The 8164-nt window shown below is 31.4% G+C and overlaps 1 pseudogene; it reads left to right on the plus strand.

Annotated features, from left to right (window-relative positions):
• The first annotated feature begins 4785 nt into the window (after positions 1-4785).
• LOC143611033 (ethylene-responsive transcription factor ERF035-like) lies at positions 4786-5618 on the plus strand (annotated as a pseudogene).
• The last annotated feature ends 2546 nt before the right edge of the window (positions 5619-8164 follow it).

Here is an 8164-nt window from a genome sequence, read left to right on the forward strand (position 1 = left end):
TCACCGAGGCCCTAGTCTGATACTCTCATTTGATCTGGGTTTGTTCCAAAACATATCTTTTAAATGCTAAAACCTCAAAGTAAAGGCCCAAAACAATAACCAAGTTATCTTTCCTTCCTCTACATACTTATTTCTATTAACAAAAAGCCCAAAACAAGGCCCATAACCTAACCATCTTAAGAATTTTATAAATACAAACGTTTCAGATTCGTATATTGTTGTTCATTATACTAATAATCTTTTCAACAATCTTTTTTCTCTTTTTATTCTAATTTGTAAAAATCAAAATGTTGCAATTGGGTTTGATTGATTATCCACGATTGGGTAAAGTTACCAAAGTCCACTAATTTTGATACCGTGAGGGAGATCTTTTAGAGTACCCTAATAAGTATAAATATAATGTGACGGAACGTGAAGTGACCCAAACAATTTATTAGTCACACGTTGGATGATTTGGAAGGCTCGAAATGATTAAGATATTTAATAATAAACAATTATCGATGAGCAATTTGGTGTATGACATCAAGACAACTTCGTTTCTTTGGATCAAACATATATAGGAGTAAGCATGCGGTCTTGGAGTAAGAGAAATAGTTCATGTTTAGTTTCATTAATTTTTCTATTTAAGCTGTTGTAAAAGGTTTTTAGCTTGGTTTTTTTTGTCATTTTCATCTCCTTATATGTTTTAGACTTCTTACGACTTACGAGTGGTTCCCTTTTATTTTTTTATAATATTGAGCCTTTTAAATAATAATAATATTCAATTTATTTCTTTTCTAAATCCAATTTTTCATTTTTTTTATCCACTTGGCCCTTTTCATATAATAAAGAATAACAGGGAATTAAACAGCCATTTGAATATTTTGTAGACCTTTCAACTATTCAGAAATAAATATAGCATATAAAGTTTAATTGGCAACCAGAACGTTTTTATACTCTTCGCATTTGATACATTTGTTTCTTGGTGTTTAATGTTATGGAGTTACTTAGTCATGTCCAACAGATCATGAATAATAATAATATTATGGCTTCATAATTTATGAATGTTATTATTAAACATTAATAGTAATGTTTTGACTTCACTATCCATGAATGTTATTTTAGACAACTTAAACTAACAGCACTTTTTGTCCGTTTTAATGAATAATGACTTCATCATGACATGTATAGAAACATAGCGAAGTTCCTTTTCTTGAAGTCTCCATTGTCTGCGAATTTATGAAAAATATTAAAATCAAAACACTAAAAAACGTATCCAATGGGCTTGTTGGCCAGCAAGATTGTCAATAGAGGCCACGTGTTAGTAGTTTATTGGGTCCCGCATACATGTGACCATGTTTCCTAAATCATCCTCGCAAACCTCTTAAATCTTAATTAACAGATTCAGTGTACATAATACCCAAATCATATTTATTAAGGCTTAATTCTATGGATTTAACTCTAACAAGAAGTATTTTCTTTTAGAACATCATTCAAAAAATTTTAAAAGATTACTTAATGTTAAACCATGAAAAATTCATCTTGATTTAAAAGAACTTATACAATCGATGACACTGACACAACCAACTCGATCTATAGTGTGTGAAAAACGAGTGATGACTTGGCACTAGAACCCAAACTCAAAAGGAGTACCACAAGCTCAGGGCTCAACGAAAGAGAAAGTCTATGTGTTAAGAAAAGATGGGCCAACTCATCGTAGTGATTAGAGGACACCTCTAATCATTCACCTCTAATGTGATATGTTTCCTCTCATTTTGATCAACGGGATCAATGCATGGGAAAGAAGGTTTGAGTAACCCTGAAAAAGTGATCCAAAAATGGATTTGACCTAAAATTTCAGGACATGCTTGACTAGAAGGTGTGAAAAAAGTTGTGATTTGTAAGAAGTGGAAAAACCATAAGAAAAACAAAAATTATTTGTGATTGTTTACATATAAAGACTATTTTTAGTAATAGATACATGTTTTGCTAAACCTTAATAAATACCATATCCGGACTTTTTCTTTAGATACCCAACAAGATTTTTTTATTGAATAGATAATGATTCTATTTTCTTTTAACAACAAAGACCCAAACATCTAGAATCCCCTTTCCGTCCGAAGAACAGAATGCAACAAATGTGTTAATATAAACTAATTGAAAATGTGTTATATATATTATATGTACCTTTAACACACTAAGTTAATAAAGAAAAGCACTTATTCTTAGTTTTTTTTAGAAAGACGACATTTATTGAGTATCCAAACTAGTAAGCAGCTAGAACGAAAACAAAACAAGACAATAACACAAAATCAAAGTTACACGAAAGAGAATCAATTAAAAGCTTAAGGTTTTGTTTGGTTGAGGATAATGGAATGGAGGAAGAATGAAATAGGCAAAAGAATAAAATAGATCAATACTATTCATTTCTCTTGTTAGGTTAACTTATGAAAATTGAATGAATTATAACTTTTGTGTTGTTTAAGTAGCCACAAAAAGAAAAAAAAACACATGAATGAAATATAATTAAATTATAAAAATACATTTATATAAGATAAAATTAAAAATTACCAAAATAAAAAATTGCAATGGCAACAATGGTGGTGGCGGTGGCGAAGGTGGTGATGGTCAGGCAATGACACTGTTGGTGGTGGTGGCGATGGCGGTCAAGCGGCATCGGCAGTGGTGGTGGTCAGGTAGCTAGTAAGAGTGGTGGTGATGGTGGTGGTTCTCGTCAGCTAATGTTGTTAAGAGAGTATGGTAAAAGATGAATGAGGTGAAGAAAAAAAGAGAGTTGGAAGGAATAGTCTTAATGGAATAAGATCTCTTATGTAATCGTTGATTTTATTCAATTGACTAACCAAACACCATTTTTTATATTCATTCAATGAGTCATTCAATTCCTCATATTATTCTGCATACCAAACACGACTTTTCATCTAAAGAAGACCTAAAGTTTTGATATCCATAATAATGCAACTCGCTACCGCCTTCTTCTTCTTGTTGTAGATATCATTCCGAGCTCAAAACCCTTAGTTTTATGGTTAAGTTACTAAAACAATTACTTAATTAAATTATATAATTAAGTTCATATAAATAATTATGAATTTAGAAATGTTGAAGAACTTTTTAAATATTCATAGAAGGACATGATAAAAAATAAGCATTGGGACAACAAATGAATAATCAAGTGTGAGAGGTTGCATCATTTGTCTTCATCCTGTGAAACAATCCACAGTGCCATACTAACATGACTTGACCATATCATGTGTCATATTTTATAGATTTTTTTATTCGAGTTATAAATTCATATAGTCTAATTTCATTAAAAAGCTAACTCTGAATCGGTCAAGCGTATAGTATCATCTAATGAAGTGGTATCAAGTAACGCTTTGAAACCTTTACAAATTATTAGTGACATTTTTTTTCACAAGATTAATAGGTGATATGACTCGGTGATTAGAGTTCTTTTATGCCGTCATATACGACAACATATTCTTATTTTTTAAAAAATATTTTTTAGGATTTTGTGAAGTTTTTTCTTCTTTTTCTACGTGTCTAGACTTTTTTATGCACAACGATTCATCATAATTATCACCTATCAAGAAATATTTTGATTTTGACATGCATATTCACCTACTAGTAATCATCATAGATTGATAATAATCTACAAGTTCCCTTATATTGTTGTCAATAAATAAATAATTTAAAATTAAATTAATAAACACCTAGCATAGTATAAATTTATTGTTTAACTACAATAATACTAACACATGTAATAAACTAGTTTTTACCCTCGTTTCAGACTGAAATATGTTAGCTTTATCACAATAGCAGTTTCTTTTCTAGAACGTTTAAACTTTAAACTTTTATGCGCATCGAGAGAAACATTATGCCTATAATCACGTTACAAGTAATTTACGAAATGCATCTAGTTCTGTTAAAGTGTGTCCAAGTTTATTTGCGTCAATGAATGCTTAAATCCATTCGTGAATGTGATAATGCGCTATCATGTATTAGACTTTGATAATATATCATTAGCTAACCGCTAACGTATCTCCATCAAACGTCTCATTCAATAATATGCAAAATGGAATTGCATATTTGTTATTTGTTTCATTTAAGTTTTCATACAAAGATTACAACATAATATTTGATTTTTCTATTTAAGACGTGAATAATAATTGTTACTAACTCATAGTCGGTTAATCACATACAAAGAGAGGTCGTACGTTATACATAAACGATTATTTTTTTCTTTTATCGATAATCGTAATCTAAAAATATCAGAGGCCTTTAGAATTACAAGATTAGATATTTTAAATGTGTAGACAAACTACTCATATGATTGGAGTTGTGTATAAGATCCTCAAATTATCAGAATAAGGTAAAACTATTACTATACAATTTTGCAAAAAAAATAAATTATATTCTTTAAATAAAAATATAACTTACAACAAATGAAAAAACAAATTAAAGTATCGAGCCTAAAGTGGAAATAAAACTTTAATACAAGAAATATATTTATATAATATTAAAGCATATGTATAAAGAAAAAGATGTCATATGCATAATAACGAATTTGATGCAATGTTTGGCAGTCTCTTCCTTCTATATGATGGCCCCCATATTCCCTTTCCTTTTTTTTGGCCTTTTCTTTTTCTTTATTCAACCAATAAGACTACAACATCTTTTATTATAGAATATTATCAAAATAATAAATGAAAATATCAAGAAAACAAATAAAACCTAATATCTTTCTATTTATATGTATCATTGAGTCATGTTGTTTTCTTGTAGGTATCAATGCCTAAATACCATAAATATACCTCTTTGCTCATAGAAGGGAGCAAGTGATCAACATGGAGAGTCAATCCCAAGTCAATCATTTCCCATCATCATCTTCTTCCTCCTCCACCATCACCGCTACCATTTGCTCCTCGGTTAGCTCATCCACCTCCTCAGGATCAACCACACCGAGCATAACGTGTGGTGAAAATGAAAGCAAACCTAAAAAGAGTTGGAAAAGAACTCAAAAGGGAAAGAATGGTAACGAACAAAAGAAACAAAAAGAAAATGGTGATCGTGATAGTGGTAGTGATAGTGGATGCCCACTATATCGCGGTGTACGAATGAGGAGTTGGGGCAAATGGGTGTCTGAAATCCGTGAGCCGCGTAAAAAATCTAGAATATGGCTTGGGACATTCGCAACTGCTGAGATGGCGGCTCGAGCTCATGATGTGGCAGCTATAGCCATAAAAGGTCATTCGGCTTACCTTAATTTTCCTAAATTAGCACATCTACTTCCACAACCAACCACCACTTCACCTAAGGACATCCGAGAAGCCGCCACCAAGGCTGCCACCACATGTCAAGCCATTCTTGATCAGCCATCGACAACGACAGCGCTATCATCGGATAACAATCAAGAATCAACCAATTCAACATCAACTCTATCACCAGAAAACAACCAAGAATCAATAAATTCTAAATCGTTAGAAGACGATGATACATTTTTCGATCTACCTGATCTTTCTATCGACAACACCGATCGAGCAGATAGTTTACATTTTTATCATGAACCATGGCAATTGGAGGCTGGAGCTGAAGAGCCATTTATTTGGCATATTTGCTACTAGTGAAAAGAACTCTGTATTCAAATTAGCCACTAATTATTCAAAATTACTATATATACAATTAAACCCTGTAAAATTAAACCACCATACAAGCCCAATTGCCCAAAGTTTTGAATTTTTGTACGTGAGACGATTTGTAGATTTTTTATTTTATTTTTTGTGCTACACATGTTCCCATTTTGTGAAAAAAGAAAGGTCAAATCTTATATTGTTATTGTATTATTACACAAAAATAGGTTTTGAGGTAATTATGAAAGCTAAACAAACTATATATAAGGCTGTATGTAATGGTCATAATTCATACACGGGTGAGTAAAAAGTGCTAGTACGTTAATGTCATGTAAATAGGAGCAGTTTCACTTTTCACACTCATTAAGGTGTACGTTATGGCTTCATTTTGATTTCCCTTTTTCTTTTAAGAACTGGTGACGTGCGGTGGAAGGTTAATTAAGATTGTTGATCCACCTCCACTACTTTGGCTAGCTTCACATGATAATCACGTTTCCAAGAGGCAATGTTCCATGCCTGTAGAGCCTATTATGCAGGGCCACTCACGCTAGCCCTGATAAGACCGTTACACGTAGCCTCATACTGAAGTTTTAGGGTTTCATAATGTATATTATAACTTTTTTTTAACTTGCATAGAAAAAGATGGAAAAAGACTTTATGTATGCCCTCTATTTATCCTTGCAAAAACTTTATGGTGTTCATCAAAATGTATGTATTTAAATATTACATGACTAACTGGATGTCTTTCTTGACTATAGTCAAAACACATTAAAGTTTAAACATCCTCTAAGAAAACAAGAAGGAAATAAATGGGAATCAATTGATATAGTCAATACTACCAAAAACATATTGTACGAAAGAAAAGGAAAAAAAAAATAAGCAAAACTTTGCATATTATAAGCAAACCAAATAAGAATTACAGAAACAACAAAATCAAAAGAGTCATATATATATATATATATATATATATGAAAAGATAAGAAAATCATGTTGTTGAATTTTTTATTTGATTATGATACTCTTGAATTTAACAACTATAGTTGCTTTTGGATTTAATTGTTTTAGTTGGTGTTTATTTTTTATTACTTTTTAAGAAACTTAATACCCTTTGCTACAAGAAGTTCGGGCAATAGCGGCCAGATTTAATCTATAAATAAAAAAACAGATTGTGAGTTGTCGTCACTATTGCATGAACTTCTTGTAGTGCTGCATAAGTGTTAGCTAATCTACAGCTTTGCTATCATAAACACAAATATATCTCACATACATATCGAACATGATGTCAATATTAAATTTTATCTTTTGGTAGATGTAGAGTTTCATCCTGTATGAACATAGAAAACTGGATATTTATGACCAAACAAAGATCGCAAAATTTTGCAACGGTTTATGACCAAATCAAAACACGCGCAAAGTTAGTGGCCATATCGGCTTCTGTCTCCAATGCTAGCAATCTATTAAAAAGTAACCATCTATAAACAAATTATAAATAGCGGTCATAAATATGTGAAAAAAATATATCCTTTTATCGCAAAATAGAGCGAGCCGATGCACATGGCAATTTGAAATCAGTCACAAGACACACAGTCGCTAAACAAGTTGACAAAACTCGGTGACAAAACTTGTGACTGCTAAATGGTCTCTAAATTTGATCACAAATCCTGGTTATGGAACATATTAATTTATACCTGTTAATAATATGACATTTAAGTAAAATTATGAGAAAGTTAAAAATCATCAGAAAACAATATTATACATGATATTTAAGTGATTTTGTATTAACATGAATATAGCCTTTCTTGTAAGTTAATAATTATGATTAAGACCATTAATATATATTTTATACACATGAGGAAACAATCATGTGAAGAGTGTCCAATGAGGAGACACCATCTCGTTTACGTATGCAAATATCAAAACATACACATGGAAGTCCAATCATTGAAAGATATGTCATTTGGCAAAATACATGGGAATAAACTTATACAATACATGACATATATGCACTCTATTTATTGGATCATTTGGAGACGTAGGAATGATGGGATCTTCAACAATAGAAGGTTCGCCGAAGTGAAGATGGTGGAAACGATTAAAGAGAACTACGGTTTTTGGATTAAACATAGATCGAAATAGTATTGTATGTGTACAATTGGGAGGTTTTTAGTAACCTCTGTGTCAATAGGTGCTGAGCTCATAAAAGGCATGAATGGTTAAGAAACTCTGAACCAGCAAGTGCTAAATCAATGCTGATGTGATATTGATTGGTGGTGGCAGACTAGGGGTGTGAACTCATGTGATGGTATAAAGGAGTAAATTTTCATTAAGTATCATTTTGAAACAATTGATAAGAAGTTTGTTGACCGACTTAGAGATGTTCTTTTGTTGAACAAAACGCTTAAATCTAATTAAGAGGTAGTCTATTAATGAAATCATTAAGACGTTACCAAACAGTCTGTAACTAATTAATTTATATATATTTTTACTTAAGGTTTAAAATTCGTCTTCATACCGGTCTATTACGTGATTATTTAATAAGA

The sequence above is a fragment of the Bidens hawaiensis genome, unplaced genomic scaffold (assembly GCF_021521415.1).
Source record: "Bidens hawaiensis isolate Kalapana, Puna unplaced genomic scaffold, B.hawaiensis_p1.1 tig00002236_1, whole genome shotgun sequence".
NCBI classification, from domain to species: Eukaryota; Viridiplantae; Streptophyta; class Magnoliopsida; order Asterales; family Asteraceae; genus Bidens; species Bidens hawaiensis.